General features: G+C 40.3%; 1 protein-coding gene across 1 annotated transcript in view; it reads right to left on the bottom strand.

Moving 5' to 3' along the window:
* opcml (opioid binding protein/cell adhesion molecule-like) overlaps positions 1-19016 on the bottom strand; it is a 141001-nt gene that overhangs the window by 45743 nt on the left and 76242 nt on the right. The window lies entirely within an intron of this gene.

Below are 19016 nucleotides of genomic sequence, written 5' to 3' on the forward strand. Positions count from 1 at the left end.
CTGCTCATTAGACAAGCATCATACTGATTTGGAGTAAGACTGGACCAGCTTGATCTGTGTGTGTGTGTGTGTGAAAATGTTGGGGTGTGTGTCTGGATTTTTTGATTAAGTGTACCCTGTGAGATTGTGGCTTCAAATCAAGAGACAGACATTATTATCCTTCATTGTAACTTGACTCACTCATTGCGACTTGAACTTTAAGATCACTAGTGCAGCGGATGAGATGAACTTTCACTGAGGAAAAAATCAGAATATATTTTTTCTTCAGTGAACATTACTCTGGCAGGTGCTGTACAGAGGCTGTTTTATTACTGCATGGCAATAATGGTAACAAAAGCTATCTCAGTGCATTACGGCCAACATTTTAGGTAAGGCCACAAGTTTACTGTAACTCCACCTTTCTGTAATAAATAATGAATACATATGACACTGAGCTCAATCAGTGGGTCTTGATTTACTTCTCTGTAAATGTCAGAGCAGTTGTCATGGTACCCTGCAGCACTAATAAGCTACTGTTCATTCCCTGTCACCTGCTCACATCACTCTGTAATCACACAGCCATTAATCGGCTTTGAAATCATTTAAAATATAAAGGTAAAACACACAATAAAACATATGTTTTGTATATAAATATTAAATCCAATCAAATTAAACAATGATTAAAAAACACACAGTGGAAATGGTCTGTTTTTCATATTTTAAATACAAATAAAAGTAACGACTAATGCGGTCATAATGTGTGGTCTGTGCCCGGGCATCAGAGCTGCAGTGCTGTGCTACTCTGCATCCCATTGACCTTTGAATTTGCACATTCAATTAGCATGCGCTGCTAAAACCTGGTCAATCGGTTCATTTAGGACACTGTGTGCAGCCTGCTTTTCTAAATACCACCCAAAAATGTAATGTTGACAGGGAACTTAGCTGAGAACGCATGTGTAACCAGCATTTAACACTTAGCTCTCTGATATTATTCAGATAAAAGAATGAAGCCACAGTCTGAGACGTGTATCTCTATTTTTGGTCAGATTAAATGAAGTATGTAGCCACTCTTTAAGTAATTACTCATAACTTTTTGCTCCACTTCTCTTCCGACAGTCACACATTAAGGATGCACCCATTCACAAAACTGGATTACATAAACAGAATTGATGACAAAATGAATTGTATTATGAGAAGGACAGTTACACGCAACACTTATTGTGTATAATTACATAGATCAGTGCTGAGTTGGGCCAATTAATATTATACCCCTTTAATGTGGGCTGAATATTTCGCCTTCATCCCAACAAGTAAACCTGCTCAACAGACACAGGACCATGGTTTTAGATATAACATCTATATACTCATACAAAGAGAACACTCTCACTCAAAGTCTATATGGTACAAATGTGTGAACTAGTTAGTTTGTTATCTGTTTTTCTTTTCTTTTTTTTCTTGACCTTTTAAAGTTGTTTTCTCTTAAATTGGGTGAAGTTAAAGTAGAGATTAAATAAACCGTAAAACACTGGGACAAAGGTCATTTCCCAAAGCCAGGAAAAGTCAGACTAACCTTTATTTATTTTCATTTCAACTTCAAACCACAGTTACCCCTAGCTATTATATAATACTTATAAATAATAGAATTTTTATATATTCATTTTCATATATTCGGTTTTAAGGAGGAGAGATGTAGAATCACTTTGGACCATAAATTGATGTCAAGTTTGAGAAGACAGTTTTAAGAAGGATCCTCTCTGCAGTACCTGCTCTCATCTCTGATCATTACTGATGGCGGGGTCAGAAATGTGTCCTGTCACACCTGTAACCACACCCAACGGTGACGTCAGTGTGTAGGTGACACACCCTGGAGCAGGCTTCCTCATCACTGCAACAAGGTGAGAGGTCAAAGCCGTGCAAGTCAGCAAAACCAAGAATTCAGGGGGTGTTAAGTTTCGCCTGGAGGAGCAGAATTTTCTTTTTCCCTTCCTTCCTTTTCCTTCTGTTTAATTAGTACACTTCATTACCTGCAGACCCCCTGGCTATGTTTTGTTTACCAATGTGTCTACAACAAAAAGTAACATGCAAGTCATCACAAAGCAAGACCCTAACTTCAAAGTTTAGGCATTGTTGTCGCCCCTTCATGCAAACTCTTAGCACCTTTTGTGCATGAAAAGTCAATAGCAAGTTTCCAAGAAGTGGTTCCAAAGTGTTTGGTAAAGTGCAGTGCTGTGTGTCTTTCACAGTGGTGAAGTGGTGTTGACAAAGCTGACAAAAGTTCAACAATTTAGCAAACTGCACATGATGTGGCACAGTTTTTTTTTTTTTTTTTTTGGTTTTCTATAAAGAGAAACTGATGTTACACAGCCATCCGGTTGCCTCCTCTGCCCCTACCATTTTGTCACGGCTGTGTGGGAATAAAATACACAGAAACACAAATTACTGATGTGTTCACTGAGCACACAAATCTCTTTTTTGGTGTTTGTAACCTTAAAAAAAGGGGGGGTCTTATGTTGATGAAACATGATCTGATCTGCGTTTTATCAGCATGGACTAGTATAAAGGCTGATAATTCAGGGAATAGAAGATAACCTTGATGAGCTCTTTTGATCTTAAGAAAATTAGAAAATGAGTTGATCCTTGGATACAAAAACAGCAAGCTGAGAAACACATCCAAACAGGAAATATGGTCCCTGTACATGTCAGTTAAATGTATCATTTTATTTCATATCTTTTCCTCTTTTGTCTCTTCAAATGATAAACACGGCTGGCCCAGTGTATGTGAAATATGGCTTTTCAACTTGTTCCTGAAAACTGCATCAGCTAGACCAAAGAGATCTTAATCTGTGGGCAGTATATCATAATGTTGTTCTTGGAACAAACTGTGGTCCATAATAGCTGGTGTTCCTTAAACAAGAACATCATTTGTTCTCTGAACAGATTCTGGCCTGAAGACACACACACACACACACACACACACATACAAAAGAAAAGAAAATCAGACAACACAACCCACTTGAACAGCAGAACAGCTGATGAGCTTAGATGGTTAATGAACGCAACCAGTGTAAAGTTAGGTGCTAACAGTTGTTGTGTGGGCCTGAGCAGCAGATTACAACAGCAATATTATATGAGATAGAGTATTTTGTCCATTATATGCTGTGTGTTAGCCATCGTTGGCTTACACCACTAGGATAACAGAACCATTGGCTCTTTTTGGAGCCAACGGTAAAGAGGTGTTGAGATATCAGGTCCTCCCTTCTGCAGTACGACCATGCTCAGGTGAAAATGAGCTAAGTGGCTCTTTTGGCCCTGCAGCCAAAAAAAACTGCTTCTTGTTGGTGGTTATGTGATTACAGACTAATAGTACGAATCCCTTAACACTCAAAAGGTCAGCAAATGTAATTTTTAAACTGCTTTGAATGCTGAAACGGGAGAAATGCCGTGTGTTATGTATAAAACAGAACCACTTTCTAATATGTTCCATGAAGCGGGCCCTTCAGGACGGCTGTAAAATGAGCCAACAGATTTCCTGCCAAACCCGCATGGTGGCAAAATGCAGTGAAGAGGCTTCTGTGCAATCGTCTTCTGTTTACAGCAATTAGACTAATGCCACAGAACTAATGTGGTAATGATTCATTGAGGGTAAAATGCAACATGTGGTGCCTTTAAGAGGCTCTAAAAATGGAGGGGTGAAGCACGGCGGTTTGAGGACACAGCGGGAACCACTTTCTCAGCCACGCTGACCTCCGGCAGAGATGAATGAACGAGCATCTGTGTGCAGAGCAGGTGATGGGTCCTCCAGCTTGATAATGCCAGTGGCCAGGTGATTAAAAACACAGCTCCCCTGCCACCGGGGCTGCTGGTGGAAGTGACTAGGGGCCCCGAGGACACGTCAGTCTTCATGTCGGCACAGCCAAGGTGTTACATCCACTAATTAATTAGAAAATGGAATCAAGAGGCTGCTCAAAGAGGAAAAGGACATTCTCTCCGGGTGTTTATTTAACATCAGGGCTGATGTGGTTGTATTTCTTTGTAAGAATTTTTTTTTTTTTTTCTAATGTTAGCTGTCATTGTGTTGGTAAATGTGCTTCATTCACAGAGAGAGGAGCAGATACAGGGCAGAAGTGCAACAATGCGTTGTTATCTGCAGGGTGCAAAAAACATGATATAGTATGCATTGTTAGGATACCGTACATTGTTGCCTGTCAGAATGTGAATTATACATATGCTATTCTCCTGTCAGACAATGCAATAGTGAGATGTGCTGTGGAGCTTTTAGCTCCAACTTTTCCTCGAGAGAATGAGAAAAAGATTTTGGGTTTGAAGGGTCTGGGCAATTCAAAACAAAAGTTTGAAGCCAAGTTTGAAAAGAAGTTCAGCTTTAAAATGGCTAAGTAAGTAAGGTACATATGTAAAAACGGCAAAATGTAAACCAAAAACTAAAAATTAAACTATTCATTATATGGGCTTTGGTTATTATATACTGTGTTTTATATTATGAACATGTACGCAGAATCACATATATAAGCTGACCATGTGTACATATGTAAAATCGTTATCCTCAGTGTAGCTATACTAAGTGAAATGAATGTAATCTATGGTCCAAGGGGTTTGGCTGTTTGAACAGAGAGGCTGAGTGGACTGGCTCTAACATGCACTGAAAATTAACCAGCAAAGAACCTGGACCTAAGGCTCTGTGGAGCAAAGGGCTCTCTTTGCTTTCAGATGGGTGTGTTTGTTGTTCACACCCACTGTGCTGTTTGCACGGGTTAAACATCTATATGTTGACTGCCTTGGCGATGCTCCATCCTGTTGCTGAGTGTTTAAGCATTTGGCTGTTTGATTTATGTATCTATGCTTGTTGCACCGGCCTCAGTGTCCATAGTAGACTTTATTGTTGGTAATTTCTTGTTTGATTGTGTGTGTTCTGTATGTGATCTACTCTCACTGAGCGGTTAAATGTTTATTATTAGTGGCTGTATGCATAAGCTGCAAAGTGCCTGTCTACAATAAAGGAAAACATAGGCTGTTTGGTTTGGATCTGGACCCAGTGTGATCTCCACCAGGGAATGTAATGGAGTAAAAATGAAAACATTTCCTTCTTAAGTAAATAGCATGTACCTAAAAATTCTTCTCAGCCATTGTACTTGAATAAGTGGGCTCACTTACTATCCACCACTGCTCCATTACTCTATGAATTTATGTGTAGGTGAGACAGAAACTATAGTATTTTTTAAATGGATTTAGGAATCCGCTGAGATTAAAAAGAGTCTAAGAGTCTACAGCAATGCCAGAGGCTCTGTGAAAAGAAAGCCAGACTGTTAGACAGGACGGCCACAGAGACAGACGAACAGAAATAGGTAACTGATAATAGTTCTAGATGCAGAGACCGCCAAAGTTAACAAAGACTATTATGACGTCAGCATTCAGTTTTTGTGATATTTCAACCAACTGCTGGCACTAGAGAAGTCACCAAAGTCACCGAAGTTGGTAAGATTCACTCTCTGGGGACCATGAATGTACAAAATTTCATGACAATCCATCAAGTGCTCATTGACATATTTTAGTTCGGGACCAAAGAAGTGGACAATTTCATCCCCACAGCCACGTCTCTAGCTTGGCTAGAAACTAGAAATGCAAAATGTCATCCTGCCGAGAAGTGGCGGGGGATGAAGATCAACAGCTTTCAAGTCAGAGGCCACGGTGCTGAAAGTGGGGGATTGCTCCCTTTGGGTTGGGAGTGAGTGAGGCTTTGTTCACTCTACCCAGATGCAGCGTGAAATAGCCTGGCAGATTGGTGTCGTGTCTCCAGTAAGCTGGATGACGTACCAGATTGTGAGGGTGAAGAGAAAACTGAGGCTGAAGGCAAAGCTCTCCAGTTACTGTTCTTATAGCGGTCATGAATTTTGGATAATGATCAAAAGAATGAGGTTGCAAATACAGGCGGTCAAAATAAGTTTCCTTGATAGTGTGGTTAGGGTCACCCTTCCCTGACAGGGTGACAGGGTGACAGAGTGAGGAGCTCAGACAGCTCAAGGAACCCAAGAATAGAACTGCTGCTCTTTCTCAGTGAAAGAGGTCAGCGAAGGTGATTTGGGTATCTATTTAAGATGCCGACTGGATACCCTCCCTGCGAACGTGTTCCAAGCATGTCTCACTGGGAGGAGGCCCCGGGGCAGACCCAGAACAAGCTTGAGGGATAACAAATCCCACCTTATCTGGGAACGCCTCAGGATCCACCAGGAAGAGCTGGGGAACATGGGGACAAGGAGTCATTTGGATGTTTTTAACATCATTATGTGTTGTTTATGTACATAACTGGATGATGGGTGGTACTTTGTATCATTTTATCAACCTAATTATAGCTGGAGATACTCCATGTTAAAATCAGTTGCATCACACACTTGTTCTTTTCCCATTCATTCAATACATCCAGCCAAACAGCCACAGGACTCTTTGTTTGAGTAGGAACTTAAATAATATTCAAGAGAAGAGTATGCACTTTGAAAAACAGCATTACTCTGGCTATTGCTTTTATTAAACACACACAAAAAAATAAAAATTAATAAATAATTAAACCAAAACTGTGAATTGTAGCTGATATGAATGAAGAGAACATGAAGAAAAGAGGCTGCTCTCAAGATTGTTTTACAGTGAGTCTGAACCTTTGACATCTCCCAGCATCAAAGCCTCTGCTCCTGTACCAACATTCACCAAATCTATAATAGATGCTAACTCTTCTTTCACAACAAATTACTATGCAACTGCAACATCAAAGGAATCTCTGTCAGTGAGTTTTCTAATCTGCCATCTCATCTCAGAACAATAGACATCCGTGACAGATACCGTGGTTACATTCAGTGTTCTTGTCAGTGGTTATTGTTAATTCAGAGGCACACCCTACTCCAGGAGAAAGAGCTCCAAACCTTCTAGCCTGGGAAGTGTGATAAAACACTTGGGTGGGGGGGGGGTGGGGTTGGGGTGGGGGCTTTGGTGAGGCAGAAATAAACTAGGTTAGATTTTCCCACTGGCTGGTAGAAGGCACAAGCGGTGACACATGCCTTCAAACTGCCAAGCTTTCTCAGTTCAAAGGCAGCTTTTCATATGGGACCCATTGCATCTTATGTTCCAGGATCCAGTCCAAAGTAATGACAGCGGCACTGAAGTGAAACCAAATGGCAGAGTGTGACGCGCAGCGTAAATATATTACCTTGTGATCAGCATGAGGAAAGCACCACACACATGCTGGCTGAGATAGCTGGGTCTTTAATTCCTTGTATGTCCACACTTTTGAGCCATGTGTTTAATTTGCTGATGAGCTAATACAGATTGGTAGCAGTGTTGGACCTCTTGCACCTTTTTCACTCTTTTCTGGCGGATGCATTTTCAACCTGCGAGCATATATTTTGTAGAAAATTCTTTATTTTCTCCTATGCAGCCTTTGCTGATATAAACTTAATCATATAACGGCCACATTTTTTACTTTTCAGACCCCAAGCATAAGAACTGACAACATATCAGCGGATGAACCCTTTAGTATATTCTTCCTTCCTCCATCTAACTCCACATAGAGCAGTCATGCTAACCCAGCTCACCCGCCTCTACTATCTAAAAGCATTTGAAAATGTTTCTGCAGCCAGTCTTTTTGTGTGCTGGCTGAATTAAAGAGCTGAAAGCCACCTAAAGAAGAGGGAACCCAACATGGAAATCTGCCGTTTAGTGGAGGGCAAAAAATTATGGCTGCCAAAATCCCATTTCAACTGAATGGGGAAAAAAAAAAGCAACTGTTAGATTATTAGCATTTTAGTAATATAAAATGTAATGGTAGGAGCTCTTCCGTGTCAGCAGCTTTGGCCTAGAAAAAAAAATCTGTTCTGAGGCCAGCACAGATATCCTGCATTCATCGAGACTGCGTTACTGTCTGCACATTTCTGTGTATCTTAAAGTGTAATTAATGGTATAAGCAAAAGGGATCACCTGTGAATTTAAATAAAGGAAGGACAGACTAGTTGTGCTTGCTCCTCTCCTATTTCTCCCTGTTACCTTTGCTGTTGTTAATCCTGTCTTGCTCTCAGTAATTATTTCCCACAATGAGGGAGTTTAGGGTTATAAAGCTTCTACCTAAGCTCAAAATACAATAACTGACACTTGTGATAAAACTGAGTCTTCTGTCAAAGCCCTTCATTCCTGCGGGAATCCCACAGAACTCATCACCTTTTCCAAAGCAGCCCATAGCTGTGGTCAGCATCACTGGGCCTGTACCTGTGGGCTGAATGAAATGACAGCAGCCATTATTAATTCGAGTAGAAACCCTTCACATCACAATGTTGCACATGTCATTTCCTGTCACACTATCTTCATCAATGATTTAATCAAATCAAGAGCAGACTAGAACTCTGTCAAGCAGAGCAATACTGTGAGCTGATGTGTTGTTTCCTCCCAAGCTCATTCATGGAGCTGAAATAAGTCTGTTCTGTTTGGACACCGGTTGGTTTTTGTGATATATTGTGAGTTGATCATCTATAGTCTGTGTTCTTTAGCACGACACCGTCAGATCACACTGCTTCAGAGGAGAGGAAGGGGAGATTCCATCGGTCACGCCTGATCACACCTATCGATTAGATTGCTAACAGTACGATGCCACACCCTCTGCAGCAACACCACGTGCCACTGACTGCGCTGGTGCTGTGCAACACTGATTTACAAAAACAGAGCCCAGGGCGTTACAGAGATAGATTGTGTGTGTGAGAATTACTTCTCATGGCCATCTTGTGTTCACTGTGTGTTTTTTGTAACTTAAACTTACTTAAAAAAAAAGAAAAACTTTAATATTTGTTTGTGACTATGCAAAGCTAAAGGACAGAAACACAATTTGCTAACATCCACCAAGATCATAAAAGAAGATAAAGACAAGGCTAAAAGATTGACTTTAAAAAAGCCAAACTCCCCCAAAAAATCAGATGAATCTAAATGCATTTGGCAGAACAGACAACAGATGGAAAGGTAGACGAGCAGAGTGGACTTCAGATGACAAAACAGTGAGTCTCTTGAAAACACCTGTCCACATCTGAAGTTAGAGGCCTGACAGGAATCAGCTGGTCTGGGCTTACTTGGTATGTTAATGTCATTTAGCTCAGTTTTCTGTAGTAGTCTTCAACTACTCACAGTATAATGACTGTGTGATGACATTACATGAGGATCCATTGAAGGAAGACAAGCTACTGAAGTGATTTGTATTGGTGGTGCATGCATTGCACAGTTCAGTGTGAATTCTAATGTTACACTAACACATGCAGCTTGTATAGAGAAAGTGGAACAATAACACTTGAACAGTGTAATACAATACAAATGGAAGTCCAATAAGTACCTGTTCCTTTACATATTAAAGGCCACTTTTTGTTGATGCCACTTTAGCTGTTTGTGTGTTTAGTCAGTTGGATGAGAATGAGGGTAGTGTTGTAGTGGACTGTATTATATGGCATGGTGTTTCTGATATTTCGTCCACCTCACATTATTAAATCGTCCATAGAATGTGATCCAACAGTACGAAGGACAGTTATGGCATTGCATAATTATTTCAATACATTTTTTATCAGATACAATATACAGTGACAGGGACTTCTGTCATGTCTCATTCTACAAATGATCCCAGTAAATTTAAGGAAATGAGTCATATTGGCCGACCAGATTATATCAAAGATGAATTCACAGTTATTAATATAAAATAAAATAATAGACTCTTTCAGTGATTAAATCCTAGTTATAGCTCTTCATATTTAGAGACTGTTAGACTTGCATGGTTATTATAGACAGAAGTAATATGGCTATCGTAAAAGAAACAGGAAATCTGATGTTGGAACTTATGACCTACAGTAGATAACATCGTGTCAAACATGGCCTCATCAGAAATAAGTTGATTTCAAGTAGCATCTAACACCACACAATTACAGTTTAACATCATTTTTGCTTGTTTATTACACAAATAATCCATCAGGAGATAAATATATAAATGTCTTTGTTTTTTGGTTTTTGTTTCGTTTTGTTTTGCTGCTGTCATGTCACTAGTTGCTTGTCAGGTGATCAAACATGTCAGGAGTGTTTGTTGGCAGTGTTGTAATGGAATTTGAAAACTATAAGCTTTGATGTTACCTGAGTCAGAGTAACAGGCACAAATGATGCTGTACAACTCTGACTACTCTAAGAAAAAAAAAAAACACAACAAAACAAAATGAAACGAAAAAAAAAAACTTCTGACAGGAATCGTACTGCATGGAAATTCCCATATCGTGTGTTTGTTGATCTGCAGCCTAATGACATACTTTAAAATTCCATCTAGGAATTAATATTAATCACGACCTGTAACTGGTGACAAGTAAAAGTAGTATCTGGTTGATTTACATGGAGAAGAGAGGGCATCATCTGATTCTCATGTAGCATGGTTCCAATGTGCAACATGCTCATTCAGCTCACAGATTCAATGGCTGGCAGTGTGATGTGAATGTGCACTTTAGAAATGGAGAGATGCAAAATAACCACTAGTGAGATAACATTTCCACCTCCTTTCCATGTCCTCAGTCTCCTCCACTCCACAGTCTCGTCTTCTGTCTTTTCATGCCTGCAGTCACGTTTTCACACAACAGATTTTAAGGTTTGTGCCAAATTAAAATGTAATGCATCCTGCAGCGCACCAAGAGACTATCTTGCTGAACATTTGTATTCTCATGCTGGCAGAGGCATGGTGCAGCAACAACAATTCAAACAAAAGCTATTGTTTTCAATCTTTGTAATGTACCTTCACCACACCCTTGAAATTCACATCCACAGACTGTACGGATGACTGAGCTGACAGCTGAGTACATTTACCATGAGCAAGCTCATTGTTTTAGAGCCAGGAAATGTGCTGATGGTTGTATATGTTTAGGAACCAAATTCTGGTCAGGGTCAGTAGAAGAATGTGTTCTGGATCTGACCTCATGCACCTTCGATGCACAGTGTCGGCTGCTGGTAGTTAATCACTTCATGTAAGTCAGCAGAGCAGGTCCAACATTTACACTGCATGGCTATACAACAGCTGAGGAACACAAAGACATAAATACAATTTTTTGGAATTTCCTAATTAACAAGGAATTGCAAGGTCCAAAATTGAGTTAATGGAGAAATCTACTTCCTCGACTGGAACTTCCAGAACTTCCAAGTATTCCACAGAACAGGAATAGAAAACGATCCACAGTTCAGAACTTGCCAGGCAGCATGATGAGGAGAATTGAAGTCATTTTAAAAACAAAAGAAGGAAGCCGTAGCCTTTGTTAGACATTTGATATTATCAGAGTGTTAGGTGATGCCCCCCCATTTTGTTCACTTCCTGTTCGACTGAGCCTAGAGACAATACAGGCACTGGGGAGATGATACTCATAATCTCCCATGAAGAGGATGTCACTGACAGGTCACAGAAGTTAGAAGATCAGGATCCTACATTCATCCAACACAAGACCTTAAAAGAACATCAGTGTATTCCCCAGATGTACACAGAGTATCGGGTTAAATTCGGTTTGGCTTCACTGATGAGCTGTTTGCTCTTGTTATGTTTCATAAAGGTCATGCAAATGATCCTTCATGTAACCCAAGTCTCCACTATTAAAAATACACACTTTTCAGACTGTAACAGAAACTTTACTCTTGGCATGCTAAGTACAACCGAGGGTCTGATAATGGGATAAATCAATGGGATGTATCACATGATATTTACATTCTGAGCTCTTATCGGGGGGGGGGGGGCTTACAGTCCAATAAGTACAACCACAGAATAACAGTGACTGTAATCTCTAGAACAGTTCAACATTTCAAGTAGCCAAAAGTAGGAATTGAAAATTCCAGGGCCTTAATGCTAAGTCGTGGACAGATAGGTAGTGTCACATTCTGGCTTCAACAAGCATTCTTCTCAGTGCCTACAGGCAAACTTGAGGCATTAAGAAATGTGTCAAAATAGTCTAATATTCCTCCCAGCTTCAGATCACAACTACTCTGACTCAAAGCACAGACGCTGGGAACAGACCACAAAAACAGTGTTCAGATACTTGTTTACTTAAACATCAACGACCATGACACTTCCTAACTGTGCTTCCTATTCAGGCTTTATTTATTTTATTTTATTTTAATTTTATTTTTTATATATATATATATATATATTCATAAAATGTATCTGTTTGGCTTTGGGTTTAAATGCTGTTACAATAACACAAAGAATCCTGGGTTTGAAACTGGAAGTGTTTTTCTAGTTCTAGGATTGTCAACACTGCATTCAGGACTTCAGTTTAAGTTAAAATAAAAATAAGAGATGGTAAAGATGGAAAATTTGGGGCGGTTAGTGAAAACCTGCTTGTCATCACATACGTATGCAGAAAGATCTGCATGACCAGTGGCATTAGATTTGACTTAAATCTACTCTGTTGAATCCTGAGCACATCCTCTTTGCTGCTGCTCGCTGCTGCATTAAGTGCATCCCTGATTTCACAGCAGGGGAGGACAAGTTCCATCATGTTTGGTTTGATCTGATCTGTACCATGGCACTGCCTTCACTCTGCATCCACACATACCTCCGTACTTCCCACTGAGGATCTGAGTCTAGCAGAACTTTATGGGCGGTTGATATTTAATTAAGGAGACTGTATACACCACTGATGTTTGGAAAGTTGGCAGTCCAGATGTATCTATCATCCAGTTTTGTGTCCTACTGTGCAGGAGAAATAAAAAATTCCCAGCCTCATTATTAAGGAATTTGAAGAGGATCAGTGTGGAGGGGTGGAAAATCTGGGGAGGTGACTACACAAACCTCTGCATTTTAGCATCCACATGTCAGTGCACCATCAGGGCTACAATCTGCTTCCTCCAGTAAAGTGATTCCTTAACTATACTGTAAATGAAAAGAAATTCTTTCCATAATCACAGTAAGACATTATTTCACAACTACGTTTCTCTTGGACAGCACTGATTTCCCTTCTGTGTACAGGCAACCAGGTTTCCGATCAGCTGTGGATACATTTAAATACCTCAATCCCAAAATCCAGCTGAAAGTGAAATTAACACAAAGTGACCTGTAAAGTCTAAATAAGTCTGAATCTATCGCTGAACATTTGACTGTTTGTTGAATTCGGACACTTTCTGAGCAGTGAGGAAAAGCCCCGCTCTAATAAAAGTCTGCCTGTCCGGTCACTGCTCCCACACAAAATAAGGCTGAAGGCGTGGAAGGAATGTGATTCCTGAAGTGCTGCAGCTACACATGAATTTACAGAAACAAGGTTATGCATTCAAAGAAATATGTTTATTTCATTTTGCAATTACTTGGAATATATATATATATATATAAAATTAAACAAAACAACAGTCAAGGATGAGTCACTCTTCTTACACTGAAAACACAACAGGCAATAAAGCATGAATAAAGCATTATTTTCAAACTTCAACATTTGAACCCAAAACATTTTCATCACTATGAATATGAAAGTATTCATTTTAACCCAAGCAATGTAGCCTCTTCCTTTTCCTGTTGACTTTACCACATTAACCATTCTTGCATTTTGAATGCGTGGTATTAATAATCAGCCTGGCTGGGGTCAGCGCTCTCCTTAACAATATGTCTTAAGTGTGAGAATTCTGAGTAGAAACATCCAGCACATGAATTTATTGAATTACTCAGCAGACAAGACTCAATAAATAAATGTGCTACACAAGTAATGTTGTTTCTTAGATGGAAACAGCCACAATTGCGAAATGTCAGTCTAGCTGAGAAGGCAGCTCCAGGCAGGACACACAGCCTCAAGTCTCTCCTTTGATCTGTGTCAGCACAGACATGACAATGGGGTGGATTTGCCAACACAGAATTAATGATTACTGGAAAGGCTATCCTGGGTTTTAACTGAACCAATCTCTGTCTGTTTTCACAGTAAAGCTCCACACTGGCACGTGCTGCACTCCTTTAAGGGTCAGTGAGCCGATCTGGAAATGAACAACCAATTGTTTTGTCTCATATACAGCGGCTAGAATGTACATACTGCTGTGTAACAAGCATGATTAGCATAGTCTTGTGCAACTGATGGAACCGACATACTTTTATTTTAAATCAATACAGCTGTCTACACAGGCTGAATACAGCTCGTGTTTCACTTGCGTTTAAGTGCGTAACCGTGACCTGAGAAACGAGCACTACAAAGCGCTTTATTCTGTATCTCAGCCACACCCTTCAAATGAGCTTCCACAGACTGTATGGAGGTTTGAGCTGGCAGCTGTATATAGAATATGGGGTTAACCATATGTTAGAAAGAAAAAGGAAGAACTGGAACGATTCTAAAGTCAGAAAGGAAGCCAGTCTTCTGGTGTGGTATTTGATCACAGCGTTTGGCGGCACCCTTATTTTATTCACTTCCTGTTTGACTGAATGAATAACACAGTCCCAGAAATCACTGTAGCTAATTTACAACAAATATGTTTTGAAGGAAACGTGATGCCACCTAAATTGTGTTTCTTATTAACATGATGAGGAAACTGTTCATTAATGTATCTGGCAACAAATTTCATTTGTTTTCTACCATCATAACCGATCCTGCAATACAGTATCTTCTTACATTGACTATGGCATTATTAGGCATTTTTATGTTTATGTTCAGTTCATGTACTGACACTTGCAGCATTTGGTTAGAGTGTATACCTTCTCGTACTTTAAGTTGCATGTAGCTGAAACCATGCTCTTTCCCTGTCCGTAGGGTCAGATACAGCCTAAACCTAAGCACATGCCCAACCCAGGATGTGAACCCTGGTCTCTGGCTTTGCCTACCTCCTTACCACTCTAGTTCAATATATAAATGTAGCGCTTCATTAAAAAAAAAAGAAGAAGAAAAAAACAGTATTAAAAGTAATAATCTGCTTAAGATACATGCTTAGGAAAGTATCATACCATTAAAGATTTGCCACCTGGCCTGGCGTGTCTCATTTGAACAGATGATTTCTCAGAGGCAGATCAACACCAAAACCGATCAGTGTCTGTCCTAATGCTGGGATTCTTTGGTGTTCAATCACAATGAAGAATTAAAAAAAAAAAAAAAAAGGAGCCATGCTTCTCTGCTTGGCAGTTTCTGTTTAAAAGATAGATGTGGGTTTTGAGCCCCTGCAATGGACTGGCTTCCTGTCCAGAGGGGTGTATGGCTAAGCTGCTTCATGCCTCAAAAACAGGAGATAATCTCCTTAGCAATGGGCCCTGTCAGCTCTAACAGGGCTTACTTTTTAAGACTAAACAGACCCACTACCCACCAGATGAGTGCATCATTGTTCAGTTTTGATACTCTTTCATCTAATGAAAACATCTCACTAAAATCAGGTGGAGTGATTAGGATGCTTACATATCCCAAAATTAGGCCTCAGGGTAGCACAGACTGCGGGGTGGGATTTAAAATTGTCTCAGAGCAAATAATTAATATTACACTCCGTGCTGTTGAATATAAAGCATCAAAGAATTTCTATGAATGAAAGCCAAGGAAGCTGGTTTAACATCTCTGCATGTGTTCATCATGCGAACATGGCCACTGTACAAAACAGGAAAATGAAAACAGAGCAGCCTAGGCCAAATAGCCATCAAGCTCGGTAGGTGAGAAATTGAAAGTGAAATCCCCACCAGCCTCGGGAAAGAACAAGCACTTTTAAATGTGTTACACAAGCAAAGCTTATAGGGCTTACTCTCCAATTTCAGTTATCCTAATGTTGTGGAATATTTCAAATGCCTCATTACTTGCATTTTGCGAGAAAGGGAAAAGCCTCCCTCTACTCTATAATGAGCCCTGAAGCTTATTAGACCAGTGTGCATTGAATTGAAAGGACCAATGTTTTCTCTTTTCTCCTTCTCTTTATGGCAGAGATAGGCCTGGGCCCTAATCAGAAAAACACAGACCCACATCATTACACTTGATGAAACTAAAGAGGATAATCCTGTAGTCCATTTAGGGTATTTTTTATAATTGAATTCAATTGCTCTTTCTTTCTGACATATCACGGCGCACTGGCATTGGGGGGGGGAGCCACATGTTTCCCTCAGACTGATATCTTCAAATGGACTCGGACATGGAGCAAATATGCAAAGCGTCGGCGGTGCAGAGGTTCCCCATGGTCCGGACCCATGAATGCTGGCAATGTGCGGCAGTACAGCTGAGAAGGCTAAACAGATTTACAGAGTCTCAGCTCACTACCTCCTTCATCTTCACTTGCAGTGGAAACCATACTCATAATTATTTGCATATTTTAGGGAAACTCTCTTCTTTGAAGCAGAGGTGCTGCAAGTTCCTCAAGCAAGCAGCCTTGTTTCTTTGAGCACTCTATCCAGTTTCATAAACAGTTCATCCTCTGAATTCTGATTTGGACAGGGCATTAGGACACTAAGAGGGCATTAAACTGTACAACCACAGCGCTGTACGTGCCATGCATCGTGTATTTCAAGGCCTCTTCTTTTTGCACTCAAATTTTACATGAACAAGGCTAAAGTGCTGACACACACACACACACACACACAAACACACTGGCGTGTTTCAACCTGAATGCACAAGGAATCCAAACATGGCGTCAAAGTGAAAGCTCTTCAGCTACAGCTACTGTCTGTGCTGAAACTGTTTTTACTACTTCCTCCTTTGAGATTTCAAAGAGTGCATTGTTGTGTGTGTGTGTGTGAGAGAGAGAGATACTGGTCAATTTTCTGCAGTGATACTGTGAATATCAGTCAAAATGAGATTCTAAGATTAAAAAAATATATATATTCTCGAGGAATGTGGGTTTTCACAATTAAGGCAAAACCATGGAGATATCAATCCAGATTACAGTCAAATTCAGGTTAATCTAAGACTCAAACTATAATACAGTTTATAATAAACCCCAGTCTAATAACTAAAAGCTGATTAAAACCGATTTTATTTCTGAAAAATATCTTACATATCATAACATATCGTACAGAACCAATCTATTTTTAGGTGTGGTAGTCGTAATCTGCCAGTTTGTCATTGAGATATTTGGGTAACTATGTTCAAAGATTGTGTGCTTAATATTTAAGAAGGGATCAAGGTGGCAAATATCATTCTGTATTTATTTAGAAGTTTATCTTGGCTCTGACGATCAGAGAAACAGATTAGTTAAACAGTACTGAAAGATAATTCCAAGCACTGTTGAAGGAATAGTTTGACATTTTGAGAAATATGTTTATTTGCTTTCATGTTACTGGTTGTGGTGCCTGGTCAGCAGTCACCCCTCCTGACTGCAATCTGGTTTTTGACCTTCAACAGCTCTGCCTCTCTCTAATATTCCTATCCATTTATTCCGTTGTTGTCTATCCTAATACTAACAGCACATAAGAATGAGGATGTTTGTCCCGGTGTGTCACATTACAAGGACATATTATATGTCCTAAACATTTCCGTTGTAAAACACAGTGGAACCACAAGGCAGAACCTGGCACCAAAACCCTCTGAAAACTTTCAGGTTCTGGGAAACTCAAGGTTACAGTTAGCAAACTTAGTGGGAAATGCAAAAACAAACTGAAGACATGTTTCTCATCCAAAGCGAAACAACATGTATTAACAGTGTCATTACCTGTTACAGACAAGCTTGGTTTTCCCCTGAAATAATCAAATAGAAGGATTTACCCACTAGTCTATTATTTGGAATTCCACAAGGGGACTTTGGTGGAGCTCGAGAGGCAACCCTCTGGCAAACATTCCAAGTATTTAAGCTTTGCAGAGACGGCCACAAAGGACGCCTCCCTGGTGTGTCTCAGTGTGGTGCATGCAGTGCGGCGCATGCAAACCTGCCTTCACCGGCCCTCAGACTGGTGCACTGTCACCACTTCTTAGCAGTCCAGCCTGTAATGGCATTTCTCGTGAACGTAGAGGCTGAACTCTGCTAAGCCTGATGACACACTTTTCCCTACAGCTAAAGCATCAAAAGACTCTGAGCCCCACAAAGCATTTGAATCTACCTTTCACCAAAGTGATTCTTCCCTGTAAGCTGCTGGAAACCCAGACCTCACACATCCCTGTCACTGTTACTGCTGGGGCTGTGTGCCGCCAGTCTTCTCCTCCTTCAGCAGGATTTCATAGACCTACCATGTGTTAAACATGACCCCGAGGAACATACTTGAATACTGGCATAGAGTCTGACATGGACACAACGTATTTATGGTCAACGGTGTGCATTATCTCTGCCACACATGCATCACTGTGACCTGCTAAATGTTTTTACACTTAGTCTTTGTCCTTAGACTGTTTTTTCCCAACACTATACCCCCAGTACTGACAGAACAGCGGACGACCAGGCAGAAAGAGACAACTTGTAAATGTCTTTCTCTTTCTCTTTCTTTGTGCTAAGTGAATGCCAATGAAACTGAACGGTAGCTGCTCGGTTAGCTCAGTTGGTAGAGCATGAGACTCAACCTCTCAGGGTCGTGGGTTTGAAACCCACTCTGGGTGGCACCACCTCCTATGGGCTCACCACCTGTGGAGGTGCCATAGGACTTCGGTGCATTGTGAATTGGGCAGGAGCTGCCCCCGCGACCTGGGCCTGGACCCAGATAAGCGGCAGATGATGACATGACATGACATGTTTGAACGGATCTAACTGATAAAACCAGTGCAGAAGAGAAGCCTGACTGTGTTTGATTATGGAGGCAACACTTAAATCAACTGTCTGATTGGTTTCCTATTAGTGTATGTCATTTGATACAGAAACTATGAAGAAGATGAAGTGTGAGATAAGTGTGTGTGATTCCATAGATGCCATTGAGTAAAATTATGATTGAAGAAATTTGTATTGTATTTTTATTTCATCACCATTTAAGTAGTAAAGTGCTTCTGGTTGCTGATGTATCTTATGTAGTCCGGCCCTGCATATGCTTTTAGAAACAAACACACAGACAGTGATTTAGTTGCCTTTTTTCTCTTTGTACATCAGATCACCGTAGATGTACACATTTCATTTAATCGTTGCTTTGGTGACGAAACCATTCCAGTAAGTGC

The sequence above is a fragment of the Toxotes jaculatrix genome, chromosome 12, assembly GCF_017976425.1.
Source record: "Toxotes jaculatrix isolate fToxJac2 chromosome 12, fToxJac2.pri, whole genome shotgun sequence".
In the NCBI taxonomy this organism is placed as follows: Eukaryota; Metazoa; Chordata; class Actinopteri; family Toxotidae; genus Toxotes; species Toxotes jaculatrix.